This window comes from Pongo abelii, chromosome 5 (assembly GCF_028885655.2).
Source record: "Pongo abelii isolate AG06213 chromosome 5, NHGRI_mPonAbe1-v2.0_pri, whole genome shotgun sequence".
In the NCBI taxonomy this organism is placed as follows: Eukaryota; Metazoa; Chordata; class Mammalia; order Primates; family Hominidae; genus Pongo; species Pongo abelii.
The window spans coordinates 112,910,015-112,936,930 of record NC_071990.2 but is presented as its reverse complement, the minus strand read 5'-3'; the positions used below and the strand labels follow the sequence as shown (position 1 = coordinate 112,936,930).

The 26,916-nt window shown below is 42.5% G+C and overlaps 1 protein-coding gene across 4 annotated transcripts in view; it reads left to right on the top strand.

Moving 5' to 3' along the window:
• FYN (FYN proto-oncogene, Src family tyrosine kinase) overlaps nt 1-26,916 on the top strand; it is a 224,225-nt gene that overhangs the window by 83,218 nt on the left and 114,091 nt on the right. For all 4 annotated transcript variants that reach the window (XM_009242159.4, XM_009242160.4, XM_002817256.6 and 1 more), the window contains one exon: nt 8,756-8,825. The gene's annotated coding sequence lies outside the window, so the exon portion shown is untranslated. The remainder of the gene's footprint in view (nt 1-8,755; nt 8,826-26,916) is intronic.

Below are 26,916 nucleotides of genomic sequence, written 5' to 3'. Positions count from 1 at the left end.
TGGATTGCAGATCTTAGGAACAGCTTAATTTAAAAGGGCAAGTCGGAAGAATTCAAGTACACTACAAAACAGAGTTTTTGTTTTATTTTCTTTTTTTCCTGATACATGTGATGTGATCACCTGACAGGAACTCATTACCAGTAAGAAAAGAAAGACAGGATTATTATAACCGTATGCTTCATTCTCATGAGTCTCATAGAAGCAGAATTGTTGTTTTTTCCTCCTGATAGTCAACTGATTATTCCAATGGCATTTGCTTCTTTTATTTATTCCCCAAATAAACTGGGTACCCATGGCCTTAAGGTTGAAATATAGTAATAATAATATGAAATGATATCAGTACTACTGCTGGCTACTACTACTATTGCCTGGGGTTTGATGGGGATTGGAGATGGGGAGCTAAAGCCCTACCCCCACCCATCCAGTCATCCATTTGCATGACTCTGTCCATCTGTATGTGCCAGTGAGCCCCAAATCTTTATCTCTCTGGTCCAGCTTCAGAGCCATGGATGCTGGGACACCTACACCTGGCCTCTAGCGCAGCTGAGCATGAGCTTATATTGGTGCCTTGCTCAACAGTGAGCCTCTGATTCCCTCTAGACCTGGCAATAGCCAATGAGAAGGGAGCAGCCAGCTTGTGACCTTCCTGCCCCCTCATTCTGTGGTCATTAATTTCTTTCTGCTGGCTGAGCACCTTCCATGCTCATCTCTTTTTCTATTCATCTCTCCTCCTCCTCCTCTTCTCTCTCTGCTGTTTACTCCCACTCAAGCAAATAATAAAACAACAACCACAACCTTGCTTGAGTCTGCCCTCCTGTTGGAGTGTAGCCAGAAGGACTCTAGCCCCTGCAGGCAGGGGAAGCAGATGGGTCAGCGTTGCCTTCTCAGAGCACCCCTCCCACCTCCCTCCCACCCACTATATCCAGTGAAAGGGAAGGCCACAGTCAGTCAAAAGTAAGCTCAGTTTCCTAGGAAACCCTGTATTTTCTAGTTCCCATCCTCCTCCCTGGCAATTGTGCTTTGTTTGTGTGCTTCCTTGTTTAATGGTTTATTTCACCCTTTGGAACTCTTTAATTTTTCAGACAATCAGGTTTGGGCTTGCAGAGAGTATTGTAGCATGGCAGGTTGTAGGACTATACTGTATTTTAAATTGACGGTTATTTTTGTGCACAAGCTTCCCAGCTTGTACCTCATGTTGCACAGGATAAGCCATGGGCACAGAGAGCTTTGGAGGGGAGTGGAATTCATGCTCCCTGTCTCCCCTCACCTCCATTCTTTGCTTTTGAAAATGAGACTCAACAGAGACTCACACAGCAGTTCCTTAGCAAGTGGGCCCTGCAAGTGTGTGTTAGCTGTATCATCAGTCTACACATGCTAGAGGAAGAATTGGAATCTCAGCTACAAAAATGTATGTAATTTGGTCACAGAGGTGAATGAAAAAGGATGAAGCCCTTTGAATGCAACAGAATGACTAGAACTGTCTCCTCTGTGCAAGGCATTGGGTCAGACAAGGTGCCAATGGTTCGAAGATACATTTAGCCTGCATTCTTGCCCTCAAGGAACTGGCCATTTTCCTTGCAGCAGATAACGTGAAAAGTTGTACAGTAGAGGTATATAGAGAGTAAGACTAATTCTAGTGGGGGAAACTGGGCAACAACTTCAGGGAGGGATTTATACGAGAGTTGGCTTGAGGGACAGGTTGGTTCTGTATTCTTGCAGGTGGAGGCGAGGGCACAATAAGAGAGGAAATAGGACAGGTGAAGGCTCAGAGGAAGGACAAGTGAGAAGAGCAAGTGCTCTGAGAAGGCAAGGCATGAGGGAGGAGGAAAAAATGAAAGATACTGCCGATGTGGTGGGTTTGGAATGATGGTGGATGGCTTTGAGTGCAAAGCTGAAAAGTTTGTGGAAGTTATTGATCTTTCTAGCAGTGTCACCAAGCCCTGAGTTTCCTGGGAGCTGGCTCAGGCACTGCAGGGGAAGAGGTCTGGTGTGCAAGCTGCTCCCCCAATTCTAGAGGAGAGAGCAGCTCCTCTCATCTTCATTTTGTATACAAGGATATTGTCTGTCTTTTGAGGAGGGTTCCACTTTAAGAAAAACTAAAACCCATTGGCATATGCGTGAGACCCATTAATTTATTCAGTCAGTCACTCAACAGATATTAAATGCCTACTACATACCAGGCCCTGTACAAGGTTGTACTGAAAGACCATTGAAGATTTTTGAACTGGTCAGTTTCCTGGTAGCAGGGGTGCTGGGTCTTGAGTTAAAATCCTGTCTTTGCCTGGAGACATCACGCTACCTGACTTCAAACTATACTACAAGGCTAAGTAACCAAAACAGCATGGTACTGATACTAAAACAGAGATATAGACCAATGGAACACAACAGAGCCCTCAGAAATAATACCACACATCTACAACCATCTGATCTTTGACAAACCTGACAAAAACAAGAAATGGGGAAAGGATTCCTTATTTAATAAATGGTGCTGGGAAAACTGGCTAGCCATATGTAGAAAGCTGAAACTGGATCCCTTCCTAACACCTTACAGAAAAATCAATTCAAGATGAATTAAAGACTTACATGTTAGACCTAAAACCATAAAAACCCTAGAAGAAAACCTAGGCAATACCATTCAAGACATAGGCATGGGCAAGGACTTCATGTCTAAAACACCAAAAGCAATGGCAACGAAAGCCAAAATTGACAAATAGGGTCTAATTAAACTAAAGAGCTTCTGCACAGCAAAAGAAACTACCATCAGTGTGAACAGGCAACCTACAGAATGGGAGAAAAATTTTGCAATCTACTCATCTGAAAAAGGGCTAATATCCAGAATCTACAAAGAACTCAAACAAATTTACAAGAAAAAAATCAAACAACCCCATCAACAAGTGGGCGAAGGATATGAACAGACACTTCTCAAAAGAAGACATTTCTGCAGCCAACAGACACATGAAAAAATGCTCATCATCACTGGCCATCAGAGAAATGCAAATCAAAACCACAATGAGATACCATCTCACACCAGTTAGAATGGCAATCATTAAAAAGTCAGGAAACAACAGGTGCTGGAGAGGATGTGGAGAAATAGGAACACTTTTACACTGTTGGTAGGACTGTAAACTGGTTCAACCACTGTGGAAGACAGTGGCGATTCCTCAAGGATCTAGAACTAGAAATACCATTTGACCCAGCAATCCCATTACTGGATATATACTAGATATATACCCAAAGGATTATAAATCATGCTGCTATAAAGATACATGCACACATATTGTGGCACTATTCACAATAGCAAAGACTTGGAACCAACCCAAATGTCCATCAATGATAGACTGGATTAAGAAAATGTGGCACATATACACTATGGAATACTATGCAGCCATAAAAAAGGATGAGTTCATGTCCTTTGTAGGGACATGGATGAAGCTGGAAACCATCATTCTCAGCAAACTATCGCAAGGACAAAAAACCAAACACCACATGTTCTCACTCATAGGTGGGAATTGAAAAATGAGAAAACGTGGACACAGGAAGGGGAACATCACACACCAGGGCCTGTCATGGGTTGGGGACTGGGGGGAGGGATAGCATTAGGAGATATACCTAATGTAAATGACAAGTAAATGGGTGCAGCACACCAACATGGCGCATGTATACATATGTAACAAACCTGCATGTTGTGTACATGTACCCTAGAACTTTAATAATAATAAAAAAAAAAAAAGAAAAAAAAATCCTGTCTTTGCCACCCACTAATAAGAGCTTGGGCAAGTCTCTTGGCCTCGATGGACCCATTTTCTCCCTGTAAAGCATAGGGCTGGGCTGCTAAATCCTTCCCAGCTGAGACAGTCGGAGTGACGTGAGAAGTGCTGTAACCAGAGTTTGTGTATGTTGGGAAGGGGGGAAAAGAGATGCCAGAGTCAGAGAGAGGTGGTGAAGGCAAGAACTTCTGTGAGTCTGAGTGAAGCCTTTCATTTATTCATTCAACAAACATTTCATATTCAGTGCCAGCCACTGTGCTAAGCACTGGGAAAATAACAGTAACCAAAACCGTGCCCTCAAGGCACTATCTGTAGGGGGTGGCAGAGGAACTGGGAACATGGGAGATAGATCTAGAGATGTGGTGTGAAACTTATCCCATGGGATGACAGTTGGGACAGTGGAAGTGTATGTACCAGGAAAGAGATAGCAAAACAGTATTGAGAGAGAACAAGTTCTGAGGAGACAGAACCTGGGAACATCCTGTGGAGAATCAGTCAATGTTCCACTCCTTGATAGAAAGCACGTTTCTTCATCAAGTCAATACAACAGACCTAACCCCAGAAATATGCTCTTGTGGCTAAGAAGTTAGGACACACCAAAGAGATAATGTCCATGTAGACATCCATTTCTCCTTGACTCTGTCACTTCTGTGTGTGAAGCAGAATTAGACCAAAGCCACGTATGATTTTGTATAATAGCTGGTCTATTTGGTTTCCTCAGAAAGGTCTTTAATAAGTACCAATGATACGTATAAAATACGTATGGGTGGCTTCCCAAGTGAATTGCCAGTCCCTCAAATCTTTTCCCAGACCAGCTGGCTCTTTTATTTATTTTTTTTTTTCCTTTTCCCCAAGTAATTGGAGCAGATCCAGAAACAGATTTGGAGAACCTCAAGCTTTTCCTTTTTTACCCTTCAGTAATTACATGTCACAGGTTGTCTTCCCTGTTAGAGTCTGAAGTTGAGCAATTAGTCTCCCATTGTCTTTACAGGAAATGACATATCAGTGTGGCTTCTGGGGAAGGCAACTGTTGACCATCCTGGTTAAAATAATTTGGAAAGTGTTCAGCATTTCCTCCAGTTGATCATTTAGACTGGCTGATTTAGAAAGCTTTTGGAAATGTGCAAATGTACCATGGTTATCAGGACTGGAAATACTATGGGGTCAGTTCCCTGAGCAAAAGGAGTTTCTCAACTATGGCTTTGATCTCTGGACCTCCTGCCTTGTCCCACGTGTGACTGAGCCCAGGGCCTTGGCATTCTGTTCTTTTTATAATGCTTTGTTGGAGACTGATTAGTCAGGATGTTTTCCAGCTGCAGGTAATTGAAAACCCAAGTCAAGGAGTCCTAAACAAGAAGACATTTATTGGAAATCCAGAGATACCACAGACTTCAACGCCAACCTAATGCAGTAACCTACACTCTGCTTCCCTGTGTTTGTTCTGTCTCTGGACCAGCTTTATCCTTATACTGAAACAAAATAGCTGTGGAAGTTCTAGGTGTCGTATTCCACACTACATTCAGAAGGAGGGAGCTTCTCCCAAAGGAGTGAGTAGAAGCTCCCAGAAAAACATTCTTCACATCTCATTGGCTTAAATTGGGCCACATGCTTATTCTTAAACCAATCACTGGCAGTAGGAATGGGTATCTCTTGGATCGATGCTTCTCAAACTTCAGTGTGCACACAGATCACCTGGGGAAACTTTCAAAATCAATTCTGATTCAGTTGGCTTGGGTGAGGCCTCAGCTGACAGGTCTTACAAGCTCCCGGGTGATGCGAATGTTGCAGGTCAGCACACTGCAAAACCTTGGACTGACCTGCCCCCACTCCCAGCTGGAGGTGCTGCCATGTGCCCATGGGCACTGTGGGTGCAGAGATATGGGGGCTCTGTTGGGAAGAAGAAAGAGGGAATGACCACATGCAGATGAGAACTGTATTAGAGATGCTTGTTTTCAGTGTGTAATTAGCATTTTAACTTTATACTGGGAGTCATACAATAGTCTGTGATATGTATTAAAAGCAGAATTGTTACGTGGGAGCACTCACAAAAATTTCATTCATTTATGGTGATGCAGGCATTGCAGCTCTTGAAACAAAAGATTAAACAGTCATGCCACCCGTTTTGTTATCATTCAGCTATTTTTATTGGTAATGAATACCATGTATCTGGTGTGTCTCAAAAAGAACAAATTCAAATGAAATGGATTGAAATAGCCTTAAGTATAAGAAGAGTGTGCCAAATCCAGCCTTTGTTCTGTGAGTGGAAATCTCATCAGTCATGGTTATTGGGGAGGGAGAGTACACCCCCACTTGTCCTAAGAGTCACTTGTCATGATATTGGGTATGAAAAATGCTGCCAATGTTGAATTTCTGCCAAAGCAGATGGTCACAATGCCCTTATAAGTGGTTTTCAGTGGAGAAAGTCATTATGCTCTATTCGTTTGAAAAGGAAGAACTGTTCTGTTATTTTGTTGTGTTTGACAAAAGATACACAGGATTCCTGAGCTGCAGCTGTTCAGGAAAAAGGTTGATAAGATGGAAGGACCAGTGTCCACGCTGAGGCTGGACAATCACAGGCTCAGCAGGCTTAGCATGAAGTATGTGGACAGGCGCTGAGTAGACCTTCCCGAGATAGTCACTGTGGTAGTTGCTGTCCTGGACCTCATGTGCAAAGACAACATCACCCAGGAGGGGACATGGAATTTCACTGCTCAGTCTATTTGTCCAACCTGCCTCAGAACCACCGGTTCACATCTATGAGACTGATGGGAAGCTGGAGCTTGGTGTGGTCTCTTGTAGAGGCCAGAGCAACTGTACCTGGCCTCACCAGCATGAATCACCAAAGTGCCCATACTTAGGAAATCACCAGTTGTGTCTTGTCTATTCAAAGGACCTGAAAGGTTGAGAGAGTATCTGCTACTCTGGGCTAGCTGGGGAAAGCTGCTAGACTTGAGGCCCCAGGAAGGCAGGCATTATGCTTGTGTCACACAGGCGCCCTGTATATTGACAGAATAATTGAACAGCTAGTCTGTTCCCAGGTGATCTGTCAGTCAACAGCATGGACTAATCGCTCACTCTCAAAAGAGAAGTATTAAACAAGACAACATTGTGTTGCCTAACTTCAGTAATTTATAGTCTAAATATAGAATGCTTAGGTGTCCCATCTACATGTTTAGGACCTCATAGGCTGCGAAGGAGCAATGAGATAATATTAATGATTACCTGAGCTCATGTAGGACAAGCAGATTGCACCATTACCCGTGGATGGACTCAACAGTCCTGATGAGCGCCTCCCTGCTGTGCTGTGATAAGGCAAGGCATTATTAACTGTGGAAGGAGTTTCAAAATAGGGAAGAAGGTAGGACCTTCCCTGACAACTTAAAAGGCTGACTTTAAAAGTAGTACATTTATTTAAAGTACCTATATCAAATAAAGTACTTTTAAAAAGAGAAAAATAAAGAGGCATAAGATAATACTGCTTTGGGAAAATCAAGGTGGAAAAGTCAATGAGAATGAAGCTAGGCCTGAAAGCTGGGTCCATGCATGTAATTCAGGGGGCCGATGAAGTTGGATGGGGAAAAACACGATCTCGTCATTGTCTCTAACCCTTATCTGAAATCGTACATTTCCTAATATTATGAAAGTAGCATTAGCTATTTGTCCTTAATAGAAATTATGAATATTTTCATAGTTATAGATATTCTGAAGTATCATTTATCCTAATAGTACTTCAAAATTACAGTATATTACACTTGTTGGAAATTATTTAAGTATTGAAAGATGTTCATAACAATTTTGTCAAATATTTTGATAACTGTATAAGAGTATACTCTGTTTGACTCCTGTGCATTTCATGTATTAGTTTCAAGCATTTGTAAACATCATTAGGAGAAAGATGTCTTTAGACTGCCATAGTACAAAAGGTAAAGAGCCCCTGCCTTTGACAATGGCCAGGCCTCCTACCAGAGAAGGGATGGTCTGCCTAGAGGCTCAGAGGCAGGACAGGCCTCTGGGCATTACAGCATTTGATAGGATAATGTCAAAAAGCTGGGGTGAGCTTGAGTGCCAGGCTAGCATGACTCAACAGGTAAACTCACAGGTCATAGGAAGTGGTGGAAGGTGCATCCGTTGAGGAAGGACAGGCTGTGTAGGTTGTGTTTAGAAAGGATTCCTTGTGCAGCCATGAGAGTTGGATGGGAAGGGAAGAAATTGGAGGCCAAGAGACCAGTGTATGCCAGGCATGATGCTGACCAGATGGAGTGTAACGATGAAAATAGGGAGAAGCAATGTGTTCCCAGCACCACTGTGGAATTCTTGCGGGGCTGGACTGGGCCAGGGTTTGCAGTGGAGGTGAAGAAGGCCGTGTTAGTTTACAGGCCTGAGGGACTGGGAGAATGATGATAACAGCTCAGGCTTACTGAGTGTTTACTGTGTGCCAGAGGCTGTTAGAAGCCCTTCTATGTCATGTATATATGTTCTTTAGTTGATATCATTTAATCCTCATAGCAATCCTGTGAGGTCAGTACAGTAATCTCTATTTTACACATAATAAAGCCTAGAAAAGAAAGGTTGGGAAAACTGTCCAGGGTCTCACAGCTAGCTAGCAAGAAGGGAGGATATTACTGGAAAGAAAGAAAAGAGGAATTGGTTTGGGGAAATATGTTATGAGTTCACCTGTAGATATTTTTCCATTGTTCTCTTGTCTTCAAATATTTCAAAGGGCTAAACATTCAGATATTTATAAGCATAGTTTCTGGTATATTTCATTGTCCAGTTTTAAAATTTTTTATTAGTGAATACTGAGATAATTTGTAAATTGGTTTCATCTTCCTGGGAAAAACAGAGGAAACTGGTAGGTGGAATTTAGTACATCGATGGGTGCCCGAAGCAGAGGAAGAGGTTGCAGTTTACAGAGAGAAACATAATATGTATTCAATTATTTCTGTTTAATGATGTGGTTTTTCTTTTGTTGTGGTATTGTTTTTCAGGACCAGTCCTGCCGCTGTTGTAGAAGACATGTGGTGTATATAAAGTTTGTGATCGTTGGCGGAAATTTTGGTAAGTGTTGCTGCATTTACTTCTAATGCCTCTTGCTGTAAAATGGTGCTCACGAAGGGAAGCTATTGCCTTGTTCTGTGCATCTTTTACTTCTGCACTAAACTCAGGCAGAATGGAGTTCTATAATTAAATGTGACATTGAATTGATGTTTTCTGACAGTGTGATACTTTTTCTTGTTATTGCTGATAGTATTAAGCAATATGGGGTTTTCTAAAACGTAATAAGTCTATATTTAGAAAAGTTTCCAGATGCCAGTTAAAGAATACCCTTGGCATTTATGTGCTAAGCCAGCCATATAATATAAGAGTAATAAACTTGCAGACCCAAAGAATAAAATAAATTCTCCAAAGCAGAGAAATCCGTGTGACCCATATATTAAAAGAAAGAGAAGCAGGCAGCTTAGGAAATGGAAAATTAAAGGAAGCTACAAGTCCAGCTTGCCTGGGAGCCAGCCCACAGACCAGCATAACAGTGGTCTTGGGAGACCAAGAACATTCAATTCAGCAACCACCCAGACCTTGCTAGCAGGGAAAGAGGACAGTCTTTGGAATCAGGAGACCCGGGTTAAAATGTAAGTTCTATACCTACTGGTTGTTAGATAACCTCTCTGAGCCTGTTTCTTCTTCTGTAAAATGAGGCTTATTATGTTACCTACATCATAGGGTTGTTGTGAGAATAAAATGAGGTAGGTAGTGCTGGAGCATAGTAAGGGTTCAATAAAGCCAGTCATTCTTAGGAACAGAGCAGCCTTGTTTGGTGACTAGACATTTCCCATTGAAGTCAGGCTACCAAGAGGCATATTTATTTTCCAGCAGGAAGGCTGCTGGGGATGGGCCAGTTACATCCATTTGATGTTGCTAGAGCATCCCACCTACTCACCACAACCCCTCCCCCAATATTCATAAGAACTTAGGGATATTCATAAGAACTTCATAAGAACCTGTGGGAATCCCTGCAACATTTACCACCTTCTCCAACCCTGGTGACCCATTCTTAGACAAGCTTGGCTAACTAATTCACTTCCTGCCATCCTCACAACCAGTGAGGTCACCTTTGTTTGAGCTTTGTTCATTTTTGGAGTTAATGTCATTTTGAATCACATTTATGAGGAAAGAAGGGTGGGGGTAGATGATACCATTGGTTGGACCTCAGTTGCCATGTTTAAGCTTTCGTTTCCAAACCTTTCTTTTGATTTTACATTTTTGTCTATGCTTATTATGTAGCCTTCACAGGGATCCAGTTGCTGGGCTGAAATTTTTGAGCTTTGACCGAAAGAATTTGGCTTTTGGGTGGGGCCTTTACCTGTGGTTGGGAAACTCAGCCGTGGCATTGCAGATGGGCCAGTGTTTCAGGTCAGATGTCTGTAGGTGACTGTGCTGCCATTTCATAGAATCAAAGAGAGGGACATGGCTTCAAGGGTTGTCTGGCCCAATCCCCTGCTAGCAAAAAAAAAAAAAAAAAAAAAAAATGTCTTCTACTGATCCCTGACAAGGGAATTCAAATTATTCCAGAGATGAAGAGCTTGCTGTTGCACAGGGTACCTTGGTTCAATTAAAAGGACAGTTAGGGCCTACAGGGAAACCCTTGCGAGGAGGGGGTATATAGTTGTTCTGTATCTTAGTTCTGGTGGTATTTATGCAGTTGTATGCTTTGGTGAAAACTCACAGAACTGTATAGTAGAAGGGTGAGTTCTCTTGAATGTTAATTAGACCTGAATTTTAAAAATGGAAAAAAAAAACCCCAGCATTTAAAAATTGAACAATTAGCCCAACTTGTTAAAAAGAAAGTGAGGAGGCTGGGTGCGGTGGCACACGCCTGCAATCCCAGCACTTTAGGAGGCTGAGGCGGGCAGATCACAAGGTCAGGAGATCGAGACCATCCTGGCCAACATGATAAAACCCCATCTCTACTAAAAATAGGAATCCAGGAGGCAGAGGTTGCAGTAAGCCAAGACTACGCCACTTCACTCCAGCCTGGGTGACACAGCGAGACTCCATCTAAAAAAAAAAAAAACACACACACACACACAAAAAGAAAGAAAGAAAAAAGAAAAAAAGTGAGGAATGCAAAGGAGAGAGGGAGGAGGGAGGAAAGAAAAGCAATCTAGTCCTTATATTGAACTATTAATACAGTATATGTGCTCCATGGGACAGGGACTTGGTCTTGTTCCTCCCTGGAGTCTTGGTGCCTGGATAGCGCCTGGCACATAGACGGCATAAATGTGTTGAGTATTTATTGAATCACCTATTGCTCTTAGTCACCTTTGAAGTAGGTCCACTCACTTTCTAACACTCCAGCCCGCCAAATGTTTGAAGACCCCATCCTTCCTCATTCATCTTCTCTTCTCTGGGTGAATTTACCATCTCCCGGGCCTGGCCTCTTTGTCCTCTGATGCTATTTTCATATCCCTCCCCATCTGGCAGAGCTCCTTGAGGAGGCCTCTGCTTCCCCACACCTCTCCTGTGTACCTAGGCCAGCATTAGACACACTGCCCCACAGGTCTGGCCCAGGAGGAGCACAGAGGGTGCATTGCTTCTGTGGATGCTGTTAATAGACACCCAATCCTCTTCCTTCACAATCAGTATGAAGTGTCTGGTCATGGATCATAAAGGATTTGTTTAGCGCAGCCTTCTAAGAAAGGAGCTCCTAAAAGTAGGGAGGGTGGCAGTGCAAGAAAGAGCCCAGACGCAGCTCATCCTCTTACAGGCCTTGTCTGAAATGAAGCCAGGTCCTGGCACCCTCAGTCTGAGGCAGCATGGTGTTGTTGATGGATCTTTAGAGGCAGTACTGTGTCACAGATTCCGATTCCTCATTACAAGTCATAGGAAGTTTGAAATTCTTCAAACTAAACTTGTAGGTGCCTTGAAAAGCCTAGGTTTCTTTTTTCTGGCCATGCCAAGGAGTGATATATAAACACATAAATACATAGAGCAGTGGTTTTCAACTGGGGTTAGTTTTGCCCTCCCAGAGGACGTTTGGTAATATCTGAAGCCATTTTGGGTTGTCGCAGTTAGGGGAGGGAGGAGGGTGTGTGCTAGTGGCATCTAGTGGGTGGAAGCCAGGGATGCTGCCAAATGTCTTAAAATATATCTTATAGATCAGTAACGCACACTCGTGCACACATGCAGAACAATCGGGCCCGAAATCTCAGTAATGCCAAGGTGAGAAACTCTGAGATTATAAGTAATTTTTAAAGTGTAAATGTTTAAAGTACTTAGTATTTTGAAGGTTTAAAAATTGAAATATCTTAACATTTGATTATATGTAAATATACAGCTAAAAAACTTAAATTCGTTCAGAAAATCATCGGAGTAGAAAGGCTGCTGAGAGGCTATCCCTTCTATTACCCCTGACTCCAAGCAAAAAATGACCTAAATGAATTCAGACAGACAGATGGGCTTCTGACGGCTTATACAGAATGACAGTCAACTAAAGATAAAAACAAGACTCACACAACATGATCCCAGCATTTACACAAAAGAGATTGTCTCGTATTTTAAATTTCAACCCCAGCTTCTTCAGATGTGTTAGTCATTCGATGACCTCTAAGATTAAACAGTATTTCAGTCTGGGCTAGTCCTTCTTTTTGAATCAAGGCGGTTCTGGTGTGATGAAAATGTGCTTAGGGAGGAGAGAGATCTCATTACAGATGATTGAGATTGAGTATTTTGGTACACAGAGCTGTTTATTTGCATCAGTTTGCTAGTGACACCACAATCTGGTTTAAATGTGAGTCGCTGAGAGCTTTTGTAGCCCAATATGGCTACATTTGCTGAAGCAGGGAGATTAAAGCAACATATGTCAATTTATGATATAGGACAACCCACTGCAAAAGACTTTACCTAATTATAGGGCCTATTTTGGGAGGGTAATGGTGCTTTTTGTGAAGTATATTTTGGGATGCACTCACCCGGCTTCTAGGCCAGTAATATCTTCCCAGAAAGGGTGTGGTGTGTGCTTGTGGACATAAATATTTTCTTACCAAAAGCTGTGGTGTAATACTCTTTCAACTTTACTACCCTTCATTTTTCTTTTTCTGATAGTCTTTTCTTTTGCAAGAATGCTATGAAAATGTATTCTGGAAAGCCAGAGAAGAGGAAGATAAAAGATCTCATTTCAGATGGCCAAGTCCAGAGATACAGAGATTTTATCAGTCTACTGTTTTTAAGATGAATGGGATTTGGAGGCATTCAGGAACACTGACTGATAAACAGAGTTGAGGGAGGTGATAAAAACACCATGTTGGCACTAAATATTTTTATGTAAGTATCTGTGGGAAAACTATCCATTTGCAACCCCGTGTGTCCCAGCCAGCACTGCCCCTGCTCCACTCCAACCCCTGGGTGATCCTCAGGGGCCATTTCCATGCCTTTGCTGTTGGCTTGTGACCCAGGGTAGGTATCTGCTTTTACTTTTGTTCTTTAAGACTGTGTCTTTCACCCTCTCTACCTCCTCCCTCCCAGCCTTTAACTTCTCTGTTAATACCTGAGACTTTTGGCCTTCAAGGAGAGGTCAGAACTTTCTGTCCGGTCTGCAAAATAAAATTAGCTTCTTATTTACACAATGTGTGTACAGGGGGAGGAGAAGCTGAGATAAAGAGTGAAAATGGACAATTTTGTAACCCAAAATCCAACCAGACCTAGGGGCTGGAGAAACGCTTTTACCTAAATTCTGAGTCATGAAGGCCGTAACATGAGAGCAAGAATATACCATGGGGAGAGTTAAAGGCGGAGGCTCCCACCAGAGAGCCCTCTGGAGAGCTATCCCTGAGTCTCCCTGAGCAGCCTGTGGGCCCCTTCCTCAGAATTGGCCTAAGAGCTCCTTAAACGCACAGATCCTGGCCCACCCCAGACTGGTAGAATCAGACAGAATCCCTGCGGCAGGTGTGTGACTTTATTCTTAACAGCCTCTCCAGGCGGTGCTTATGCACACGAAATTGTGAGAATCCCTGTTCCAGTCTCCATTCTCAGCTTTTCTTCAGGGCTTATAGTTCCATTTGAGGTTGTATGCAGCAGTCTGGCCCTGCCTTTAAGACTGATTCCCTTCCATAAGCATCACTTACATATTTAAAGAACAGATGCCTAAAGCACATCATTTTGAAAATCAGCCCTGTGCATAGGAGGGTAGGGTGTCAACTTCTGTGTTACTGTGTAATCTTGGTTCCTAAAGTAATTTCCACAATCATTTTATCACTTGCTCACTAAGAGGTTTTCGTTCCAGGTTAGTTCTGGCAACATTCTAAACCAGATTCCTTGAAGCTGCTTTGCGGGAGGCCATCCTGCTCCTCTGCTACAATCACCCAAGTATTTGCCATCTGCTTTCACTCTAAAATTCACACTGTGCTGTAGTTTTTATCTGTAGCAACACTTATAAACCAAAATTTCCCACTTATTAAGGGGAAACATTTTCAGAACAAGTAGTTGTCACATGTTATAGTGCATTACTAGAGAGATAAGACTGTAATAGTTCCCACCTGGGATCCAGGTGGTTGGTCCCACCCCACAGCCTTTCCTCTGATGGCAGGCTGCCTGTGCAGATGCATATTAGGTTATCGTAGGCATAGCTCATTTAAGTTTGTAAACAGCTAGCTGGGTGCAGTGGCACATACCTGTAATCCCAGCACTTTGGGAGGCTGAGGCAGGTGGGTCACTTGAGGTCAGGAGTTCGAGTCCAGCCTGGCCAACATGGCAAAACCCCGTCTCTACTAAAAATACAAAAGTTAGCCGGATGTGGTGGCACATGCCTATAATTCCAGCTACTCAGGAGGCTGAGGCAGGAGAGTCACTTGAACCTGGGAGGTGGAGGTTGCAGTGAAGCGAGATCACGCCACTGCACTCCAGCCTGGGTGACAGAGTGAGACTGCATCTCAAAAATTAAGGGGACTCCATCCCCTTAATAAGTAGGGGGGAGAAAAAGCTGCAGCACATTTGATCTTCCCAAACCACTTCCTAGGCAGTGCAATCAATGTTATCACCAGTTGGAGGCTCTCAGATAATTTAGCTGATGTCTAAAGCAGGAGGCATTTGGGAGTGTGGGGGGGGGGGCGGGGATGGGTAGGGGTTTGTTGTTGTCCTCACAAAGACTGGGAGGTGCCATTGGCACATGATACAAGAGAAAGTGGGGCAGGGATGATAAATGTCCTGCAGTGCCTCGAACAGTCCTGCCCAGTGAAGAGCTGTCCCTAACACAGTGTTCATAGCACCCCTATGGAGAAACACTGCTCTGAGGTTGTACTAGAATGCAGTAGAGCCAGGTGCACACCCACACTATCTGAATCCAGATCCTTTATAGCCCTCTCTGTGTTAAAGGCATCACAGAATTAATTTCCACTTCATTGGGAGCTCTCACTCCCTGAAAGTTGAATCCAGAGTGGCTATTCTGCAGGTCATGCGATTGCTGCCCCAGGCATCAGAACTCAGGCATGGCCCACTTCATATGGAAACAGACTCTCTAAAACCCCAGTGGCCTGGCTGGTCAGCATGTTGTATTGTACCTGTCCTATCTCTATCAGTGTCCAGTGCAGGTGTGAGAGAGAGTACTGTCTTTGGAAAACATGAGAGCCCAGTAGGATGCTCTGCCCACAGCCTCGCATCCACCTGACTTAAAAACCATCGTGATAGCAAATTAGGTGTTGATTTCAGAAGTTTTTGATTTGTTATCTTAAACGTCATTCCTGTCTGGTGAACCCTTACAGGAGCTGTTGGAGTTTTGTTTAAAGTTTAGTTTTGATGTCAGCCAGCAAGGGAGCTGAGACAGTGGCTACATCAGTTTGATGAGCACACAATGAAATTTATTAAATTGGTCAAAATAAAACCATATTGAATGAAAAGGAACCCAGGGCAACTGACCTGAATATAGATGTTGAAGGGATTCTAAAAGAGGGAGAGAAGGAGTAGTGATATTATCTCATCTTTTTTTCCTTTCCTGTTTTGTATTTCTCCCTCTCCTCCTTTTCCCTCTTCCCTTCTCCCTCTCCCTCTCTCCCCCTCCCCCTCTCCCCCTCCCTCTCCCTCCCCCTCTTTCCCTTTCTCTCTCCCTTCCCCTCCCCCTCCCCCTCCCCCTCTCCCTCCCCCTCTCCCTCTCCCTCCCCCCTCCCCCGCTCTCCCTCTCCCTCTCCTTTTCCCTCTCCCCCTCTGTCCCTCTCCCTCTCTCCCTTTCCCTCTCCCTCTCCCGCTCACTCTCCCCCCTCCCTCCCTCCCCCTCCCCCTCCCTCCCTCCCCCTCCCCTCTCCCTCCTCCCTCCTCCTCTGGCTCTCCCTCTCCCTTTCCCTCTCCCTCCCCCTCCCCCTCTTTCCCTCTCTCCCTCTCCTTCTCTCCCAGTTTCTTTCCCAACTTTTTATTTTGGAAAATTTCAAACTCACTGGTTGGGAGAATTATAAAACAAATTTCAAACTTGCTGGTTGGGAGAATTGTAAAACAAACAATTTATGTCCTCTACCTAAATTCACCATTCGTTCTACATTTACAACATTTGCTTTATTCCCTCTTCCAATTATGTATATAAATTATACATATTATATAAAATTTTGCTGAACCATTTAAAAGTACCAAACATCTTAACACTTTACCTCTAAATATTTCACCACCCATCCCCTAAGAATAAGGACATTCTTTTATATAACCATACTATAGTACTATTTCCACATCTTAAAAATTTAATAATAATTTTATATTATCTAATATTCAATTCATATTCAAATTTCAACAATATAGTCCCAAACAATATTTTATAACTTACCTCCCCACCCCCACCCCAAAATCTGTAACCGATCAAATGCACTTGATGAATTTGGTTGATAACTTTTCCTTCATTCATTATATAACTTTAAACAATGACTTTTTGAAAAGTTCGAGTTCGCTGTGTTATAGAGTGCCTTACACTCTGGGCTTGTCTGCTTCTTCACAGCATTGTTTAGCGTGCTCTTCTCTTCCTAAAATTGGTTAGATCTAGAGGCTTGTTATTAAGTGGAGGTTAAACATCTTTTGCCAAGAATACTTTATAAATGATGTCATGCACCTGATATTACATCACATCAGGGGGCAGAAGAAGTCACCTTGTTCCACCATCCTCAGTGCTAGGTTTCATCTCTTGGGTAAGATGGTAACCAGACCTAACCAATGTCAAAGTGCACCTTGAGTTAATAAATCATCTGTAGTCTGATACATGGGTCATTTGTGAGCATCCTGCTCCAACCTTCCTTTCATCCAGTGGCTTGAGTAACCATGGATAATCCTCACCTGATTCAGTTATTACTTTGGAATATTGTCTGATATTTTTTACTCTTTCCTTTGTCTTCCTGAATTATTTGTAGTGTATGACCTAGGCCTTCATATTTTTGCAGTGATGGTTTTCTAGCCATTTCCTTGGTGGTCACCTGGATTTTGCTGTGATTAGGCTAAACATTTTTTTTTCTTGCCTTTGGGTTAAGAAGGAATAACTTTAGCAAAGCATTTACTACATGCCGGGTACCACACAGGCTCCTCATGGGTACAACATTTTTCACTTTCTTCCCACATTACAGCTTAGACTAGTGAAGTGACTTGCCCAAAGTCACCCAGACTCTATGGGAGAGTAACATCAAGCCATATCTGTCAGGTTTAGAGCTAGGATTTTTCAACAATTCCATGTTCCCTCTCATCCCTTCTGGCCATGCCCCCCATCCCTGCCCCCACTACTACAGTTCTTGCCTCAGGCCGCAAGTGCCTGCCTGACTGAGTAGGTCCCTAAACAAGGAAAGTCAGCCAGGAGACTGCAGCTGGAGAAGCACAAGCTCTGCACATCTAAAGGGCAGGTGCTGCTGGACCTCAGACAAGCCATGCCTGACCGGAAACCGAGATCTTTATGTTAACCATTCCGACTTTTCAGTGGCAGTGACTAATTCAGATACGTGGAACTCACCAGCCCAGTTGCCAGTTTTCAGCACCAGCACTACTGCTGTCTGAGGCAGCCTTGGGTAGGCCAAGGCTTTGTTTATAAATGGAATTTCATTTTCATTTGTTTGTATGTTTGTTTTTAACATCCTCTTTTACACAGAAATTAATATGCTTGGGAAGTGATAGTGTTTTGATTTGGGGGATGTTTGATTTTTTGAAGAGGGGGAAAGTTGGGTTTCAGAGAAGCATTATTTAACTGGATTACTTAATAGGCCAAGGTGTTATTATAAAATCTTGGATTTTTTAATTGGTAGGTTAACATTACAGTAGTAGGTATTTCATATGTAAGTTTAAAAGAAAGCAAATACATTTCCCTCTGTATATCATCTGTAGGATTTTTGCTGTTTTGAATTTTTCTGACTCCTTAAGGAAGGGTGTGACATCTGTTGTTCCCATCTTGCACTCTTTGTTCTTTGTGTCTTTAACTGTGTTAACATGTCACAGGAACTCTGTCAGCTCAGTCCCTGAGAGGGACTGAAGCAGAACTAACAGATAAATAGCAGTGCCTCTCCAGATGGGTCCTGGCAGAGGCTAAAGATCTCTGTTGGTCATTCTACTTGTTTTTACCAGAATTATCCTTGAGTTTGGAGTGACCGGGAATGGTGCAGGTAAAGAGCTTCTCTAGACTTACTTCATCATGCAAGAATTTGGTCCTGCCTCTCATTTTACACTTTAACCACCTGAAGCACAGAGAGGTTGAGGAGGACCCAGGTAAACCTTACTGTGGTTTGTTCCCACCAAATCTCATGCCGAAATTTGATCCCCAGTGTGGCGGTGTTGGGAGGTATTTGGGTCATGGGCAGCTAGATGCCATTCTTATGATAGAGAGTTCTCATGCTCCGAAGACTGGATTAGATCTCGAGGGAATGGTTAGGGTTCTTCCAAAGTGAGGACACCCCTCCTAAGTTTGGCCTCTTCACACATATCTGCCATGTTTTGACCCAGCACATGGCCCTCCTGAGAAGCTGAGCAGATGCCAGCACTATGCTACTTGAACTTGCCAGCCTGCAGAATGATGAGCTAAATAAACCTCTTATCTTTATGAATTACCCAGTCACAGGTATATAAGAACACAAAATAAACTAGGACAGACCTGATTAGCTTGGGTCTCTTGTGATTGTTCCTCATACTCCCTAAGCTAAAGTTTTCAGTCTACAAGCAGTCACCATAATGCTTTACCCTGACATGTCACCTTGTCACCCACAATGTTTCTTCCCATCTGAACCACCCCAGCTTCCCACCATCAGCCACATTTAACAAGTGAAGAAGTAAAGGTCTGAATCAGCACTGTCCAATAGAAACCAAAGTCAAGCAGCATGTACAATTTAAAGCTATCTAGAAGCCAGGTTAGAAGAAAGTAGAATGAAATGAGTAAAATTAAACTTTATATTTTATTTAACCCAATATATGTCCAAAATATTATCATTTACCATACAGTCAATATGTTAAATTATTGAGATATTTTTATACTAAGTCTTTGAAACTTCATATGTAGTTTACATTTACAGCATATCTCAATTTGTACAAGCCACTTGAAATGTGCCCAGTGTGGCTACTGGCTACGGTGTTGGGCAGCACAGCAGTACAGAAGACATAGTCCAAGGTCACACCCAGCTAGGTTCTTTAAATCTCAAGAGAAACTTGATCTGCTTTTTTGCCCTCCCCCCCATCTGAAACCACATATTCCTGTCCTCTTTGTGCCATTTTCCCCCTCTCCAGCTAACTCTAATTACAGAGAGATGCTTGGTTTGGGTCATAACTGCTAGCTCAGCAGTTTTCTGCCAGCCCTGGCAGCTGGTGAGACCAACATACACTGCCTGTAAATGATAGTGTAAAGCATACTTTTAAATTTCTCCACAGCAGAGTTTCCATAATTTTCTTTCTCTTAGAAGTAATTCATTGGCATTTTTCAAAGCCAGGGTGTGTGTTTTTTTTTTAATTCATTCTTTCTTAAAGTCCCATCTTAATCAATGGGACTGAAGCACAGAGAGGTTGCTAGTAAAATAGTAAAATAGTTGCTAGTAAAATAGTAAAATATTTACTAGCTAGTAATCTCCCCAGGACCTCAGCAGAACAAGCAGGCCTTATATCTGTTTTTTATACCAGTTATTCCTCTGTTTTGATTAACAGTGGTTAGGTTTCTTTTTTCCAACTAGTCAAATAGTCTCCCAATATGTCAGTCCCATTTTGAGTATTACTCACAATGAAATATCAGTAAAGGTTAGATTCCATTTCCACTAAATGTCAAGTCTCTGACCACTGACCCCGCTACTTGAATTATTAGATTATAATCACAATCTCAGGGGAGAAAATGACAAAAGAATGGCGACAGACTCCTGGAGTTTGTTGTGATAGACTTTACTGAAATACAAACCCTTAGCTGTAAGAATTGAAATTCAAATAGGGAAAAGATTGTCCCATATTACTAATTAGAGGCCAGAACCCCACATCTTCCAACATTCTCAGTTAAATGAAGGCTAGAGAAGATCATGTTTTTGATATCTTTCAGTAACTGAAGGATGGCACTGCAAAGCCAGCCCTCCTGTAACACAAATGAATTTTCTTACATTCCCTTCAGTGCTGTATCCTGCGGATTTTGACTTGATGTCAACCTAACTATTCACAGATCCCCTAAAATCCACCATTTAAAAAACTTCAGGTGTGGGGTTGCGTTTGGAATTAGAACAGTGTTGTTGTGAGTGGCTTGGTTTCTTCTCTTTCCCCACCATTTCCCTACAGTAATACACACTTAGAGCCCCCAAATCACAATCCTTTTATCCCATGCTGATTCAAAGCCTTTTTATTTCTTTAAGTGGATATCTCATGTTCATTTCAAAATGTCATTTAGCAGCTGTATTTCTGCTAAATAACCAGAAATTATAGTTGACTCCAGCCAAGTGGCTGAGTACCTAGATTTTGTTTGCAAGTATGGTGCTGAGCAGAAATGTTTTGGTTTCATCCTCAATATTAATAGTTGACTGAGAGTGATGGATGGGCCTGGGGATGAGAAAAGGAAAGGAAATATAAAATATAGTGGCAGAGCATCATCTACTTCAGGGACTCTTGACCTGGGGTTTTTACCAGAATTACCAGAATTATCTGAGAAGATATTAAAAATCTGGGTTCCCAGGCCCCACTGTCCCTCCATTCATTTGGAGTCCTGGAGAACAGGGCCCTGGCAAGTGTGTAGGAACCACCTGCTCTTACTCAATTGTATCCACTTATCAATATTTAGGGAGAATTTTACTGTATATAAATTATACCTCAATAAGCTTGTCCTGAAATCTGTTTGTACACATGCATATAAATTTTTGAAAGTTTTGACTTTCCCTACCATGAGGAATATATTGACTGTCGAACGTTCTGGAGTCTGAAGACAAAGCTCACAGTTGAAACAATCATTCATTCACTCAGTAAACATGTAAGGAACAGTGCTGGGCATTGTTCCTAGTCTGGGAAAACAGAGATACATCAAGACACAGCATATACCTCGAAGGAGTTTTTTTAATGGATAAGAACCGTATCCAACAATTACGCCGCAGTGTGAAAAGTATATCTATAGAGCAAAAAGGGAGGAATCCCCAACAACCACATACATGCATGTGCGCACACACACATACATGTACATATTCCCACTTCCACCCCACTGCCTTTTGAAGGTAGAAGAGATAGGCTGTGTTGTGAAAATTTTATAGAAAAGCCACAGCACGTGATTCCTGAAGTGGGAGTAGGCAAGGAAGTGAAAAGTCTGCTGCCTGTTTTTCAAAGGAATAGCTCTCAGAATTTGATTCTAACGTCAAAAAAAAGTTTTTACACCCTCATTAGTTTTAAGGGGATTTTAACAACCCCTGATGTGATTCAGTTTGCTTATCCTGATCTATCTAGTCCCAGCACAGGTCTCAGTGCTGGCACACAGTAGGTGCCAGAATAGAAGTGATGCTTTCAGCAGTTTTGTCTCTCTTCTAACAAACCATTAGCCACAATTGTATCTTAGAGTACACACATAATTTTCGAGATAGCACCTAAGGGCCAGGCGGCATGACCCATGCCTGTAATCCCAGCACTTTGGGAGGCCAAGGTGGGCGGATCACGAGGTCAGGAGATCGAGACCATCCTGGCTAACACGGTGAAACTCCATCTCTACTAAAAATACAAAAAATTAGCTGGGTGTGGTGGTGCATGCCTGTAGTCCCAGCCACTCGGGAGGCTGAGGCAGGAGAATCGCTTGAACCAGGGAGGCAGAGGTTGCAGTGAGCTGAGATTGTGCCACTGCACTCCAGCCTGGGCAAACAGAGGAAGACTTCATCTTAAAAGAAAAAAAAAGATAGTGCCCAAGTTATCTTTGTAAGTATTGCTTCCAAAATACCAAAAATCTTTGCCCTTGAAGGAGAGCACATTTGAGAAAATGTGAATTGTTCTACTGGCATGGTATGTTTTGATTTTTATATGTTAAGGGAATTAACTCTTCTAACCTGATTTTTACTCTCATTTTTCAATATACCTGAAGTTTTAGAAGAGCAGCTATGTCAAAAGATCAAATGATCATAGCATGACTTACTTTGTCATTTAAAGGTAGACACAGAAAACAGCATTGTGTTTTCCTGGATACTGGGTGATCTTGTTGGATTTGGGGAGCAGAGGTTATTTGAGAGCAGCTGTTTATATTGCATTAAAAATATAGTCGATGTTGGGGTGGCTACTTACCTAGGACAACTATATCCCCTATATATTTTTGCAGCTTTATATGTAAATTATGATCATTGGTTACTTTGATATTGTAGGACACAATAGGAGAATTCCCAACTTGACCCTTTGACAGTGTTGTAATAGGAAAAGACATTATATGATTTGGCTGTGTCATCACCCAAATCTCATCTTGAATTGTAGTTTCCATAATCCCCACATGTCATGGGAGGGACCCGGTGGGAAGTAATTGAATCTTAGGGGCAGTTACCCCCGTGCTGCTGTTTTCGTGATAGTAAGTGAGTTCTCATGAGATTTGATGGTTTTATAAGGGGCTTTTCCCTCTTTGCTCGGCAATTCTCCTTCCTGCCATCATGTGAAGAAGGATGTGATTGCTTCCCCTTCTGCCATGATTGTAAGTTTCCTGAGGCCTCCCCAGCCATGCTTAACTGTGAGTCAGTTTAACCTCTGTCCTTCATAAATTATCCAGTCTCATGTATGTCTTTATTAGCAGTATGAGAATGGACTAATACAGACAGCAAGAGCCGGTTTACATATGTCTTTGTTTAGAAGGCTGAATGATATTTCTAGAGGTGCCCTGTGCATTGGATATTTTTGTGGTTAATCTGCCTGCTTTCCAACTCTAAAAGCATTGTACATTCCAGGCTCTGTTAAAATAGCCATTCTGACTGGGAGGAAAATAGATGATGTTGTGGGAGGTGAGCTTGAGGTTAAATGGCAGGAAGGGCAGGGCATTAACTTTGCTACGGGGCATGTGGTTGCATCTGAGCTCCATTACTGACCAGCTGTGGGGTCTTGGGCAAGTGACCACCCTGCTGTGACTCAACTTTCTCATGTCCAAAATGGTATTGTTTTGAGGATTAAAAGAGAGGACGTGTGGTGCTGACATGATGCCTGACACTCATAAGTGCTTACTCCATGTCATGTCTCTTCACTTTTCCCTTTTTACACATATATCAATCTTGTCATTCTCTTGTTTCAAAACTTCTCAAGGCTCCTGTTATTCCCCCAAGAAAGGCCTAAACACCTTAACCTGGCATCTGAGGCCTTTTATGATCTGTCTGTCCAACCCACCTCTTTAACACATCTAACCCTTTCACTTCGAATGTGATCCTGTAGCAAAACCAAACCATCTCTGTGCCCTTGGAGGGCTTTGGACACTCATTTTCTAACCTCTTGGGATGCGTTCCTGCTGTCGCTTAGAGTCTAAGTCTAATCTGCTGCAAGGATCGTTTGTTTTTTTTTAATTTCTAGTCAGTCTCTGCTTATCCAGCAAGGCTCATCTTAAATGTCACTTCTTCCTAGTCCCTCAGGCTAGAAAATTCACCTCTGTGTCCAACACTGTGTCTTTTTCATCATAGGTGCTTAAAAATAACTGAAGTGTTGAATAAGTCTTAGAACATATTCATAGATAACACATGCCAGAGAAATAGGTAAAGAGTCCTTTCAGGTGGGCATTTATGTCGGGGGAAAGGCCTGGGTGGCTTAAACAACAGAATCATATTTTCTCATAGTCTGGAGACTGAAAGTCCAAGTTCACGATGCAGGCAGGGTCGGGGTCTGGTGAGCCTCCTTCCTTATCTTGCAGATGGCCACTGTCTCTGGTGTCCCTACGTGGCCTTTTTCTCTCTGCAAGTTCCCCTGCTGTCTCTTCCCCTTCCTATAAGAAGACCAGCCCTATTGGATCAGGGCCCTACCTCTTTGAACTTATTCAACTTTCATCAACCTCCTTTAAGGCCCCCTTCTCCAAATACAGTTACATTGGGGGTTAGGGCTTCAACACATGCATTGAGGGGACACGATTCAGTCCATCACACATAGGTATAAAAATTCTTCTGATCCTCTGAGAGTGTGTGTGCAGGTCTCCTCTGTTACAAGCATTCCTTCCTGGCCTCATTCAGGAAACCCACAGGATAGCAAATGGCCTTGCTCCCCTGCGGTGGCCCAGCTTGGCCTGCCTACTCTAGCTGCCTCCGCATGATCCCAGCCCACAAAGACGCTGCTTCGGCCCCACCAAGAGGGCTCCAGACACATATTGTCTCACCCAGCGGTTCCATCACAGCCCCCTCCTTGCCTCCAGCTGCCAGCAAAGGGGAGCAAGAGAGAATGAGCCACAGCAGGGAAGGGAAGGAATTCGGGAACTAGAACAGGAGGGTGACATTTTGTTTTTTAAAAAAGCATCTTTCCTTTTACTTCTGTTTAACATTGTCCATGGGGTTTTTTTCTTCCACCTTTCTCCAGATTCCCAATTCTGAAAGCACTAAAGGAACCCCTTAGCTCTACGAGTTAAGACAGTTGTAAGTGACGTGGGAGAATGCACTCTAATTAGGTCCTTGGTTAACCTACCCCTGACTTAACAGAGGGAGGATGTTTAGTTACAAATAGTTCTTATTCTACTAAATCAGAGGCTTCTCACGCTGTGTCATCTGCCTGCAAATTAGCTAGAGGCACAAGCTTTGCATTATGCAAAGTACTTATTCTCACAATTAATATGCTGGAAAGTGTGGTTTCACACTTTTCTGCCAGCGCAGGAGTTCTCACTCAGGAGTGAACCAGATCACCTGGGGAGCTTTTACAAAATACCCAAGGCTTGTCCTTCCTCCTCCCCATGCTGCCCCACAGCCGTGAGAGTGAGATGTGGGGCCCCCAACCCTGCGCCAGTAACCCCAGTATCACCACTTCTTATTACTTCCTCAGAGGTTTCTTATTAAATATTTCAAATCCCTTTTTTCTTTTTTCTTTCTTTTTTTTTTTTTTTGCTTGACAAAATCCAGTGACCAATTTGCTTTTTTAACATTTTATTCATTTTTTTGTGGAAAATTTCAAATGTATAGAAAGTAAACAGTGTAGCATACTGGACTCCCTGCAACCTCACCCAGCTCCAACAGTGATCATCAACATTCTGCCATTCTTGCTTCACCTATAGCAGGGTAATTGTCATTATTTTTGACCAATTCAATTTTGTTTCATAGATAGCATAGCCTGAGCGCTGAAAATTGGTTATGTGTTCCTACTGCATATTGAATTGACTGTGTGCAAGACATTTCCCACACCTTATCACGTTTAATCTGCACAGCACCCGTAGGCATTGTTACCCACATTTTATAACAATGGAAACTGAAGCTCTAAGAAATTACACACCTGCCCAAAGTCTCCCAGCTAGTAAGTGCTCAAGCAAGAATTCACACTCATGTTTGAAAAGCATGCTTTTCCCCCTAAGCTACGCTTCAGAAAAATAAAATCCATGAAAAAATGTATAGTTAAAAGTTTTGTAGCATGAATAGATGCATAGCTATTTGATAAAGCACATATGTTATAATATTAATGTTAAAAGCTGGATGGTAAGTATATGGATATTCAGTATAAAATTATGAAAACTGTGTTTGAGATTGTTCACAATAAAATGTTGGGAGGTTTCCAACAAAAGCAAACTTTGTCTTAACTATCAAGCAGTGGACAAGACAAACAAGCTATTTTCAGATACCTATCCTGTTGATATCCACTCCAAAGAGAGCGCTTTGAGACTTGGTTGAATTTTGACCTTAAAAATAGTAAACCAAGTGTAAGCCAAAAAGTATCTGAGACAGGTTTCAATCAATTTAGAAGTTTATTTTGCCAAGGTTAAGGAACATGACCCATGACATAGCTTCAGGAGGTCCTGAGAACATGTACCCAGGGTGGCTGGGTTACAGCTTGATTTTATACATTTTATAGAGACAGAAGTTACAAAGACAGAAACCCACATATGTAAGGTATACATTGGTTTGGCCATCAAGCCTGGACATCTCAAAGGCAGTGTGTGTCCAGGAGGTGAAGGAGGGGGTGACTTCCAGGTCATAGGTAGATTTAAATATTTCCAGACTGACAATCGGTTCAAAGAATTAAGCTTTGCCTGAAGAGTTGAAATCAGTTGAGGTAAGTGGGGTCAGGGGGCCTGGAAGATAAAGATTCCTGTCATGTGGATGAAACCTCCAAGAAGAAGGCTTTGGAGAGCATAAATGCAAATGTCTCTTATCAAAGGAGTCAGAGTCACAAAAGAGATCTAGTAAGGGAAGGAGATTCTCACTCGTGTCCAGCCATTTGAATGCAAGGACTTTTTTAGTTATCTGTGGTGGCAGGTGGCAGATATCACAAAAATTATGCACGGACTTTTTGTTTTTTTTAAGCCCATCACCTATCATTAGTATATTTTATGTGTGGCCCAAGACAGTTCTTCCAGTGTGGCCCAGGGAAGACAAAAGGTTGGACACCCCTGCCTGCAAACTTCCCCCACAAGAGACAGCTTTGCAGGGCCATTTCAAAATACATCACGGAAATACACTTTAGGGTAAAATACTTTGATTTCCTTTTAGGGGCTGTTATCTGTCATGTGATGTTATGCTAGTGTCAGGTTGGAGTTAGTATCATATTGCTATAAGAGTCTGTTCTGTCAGCCTTAGGGTCTCTGTTTTAA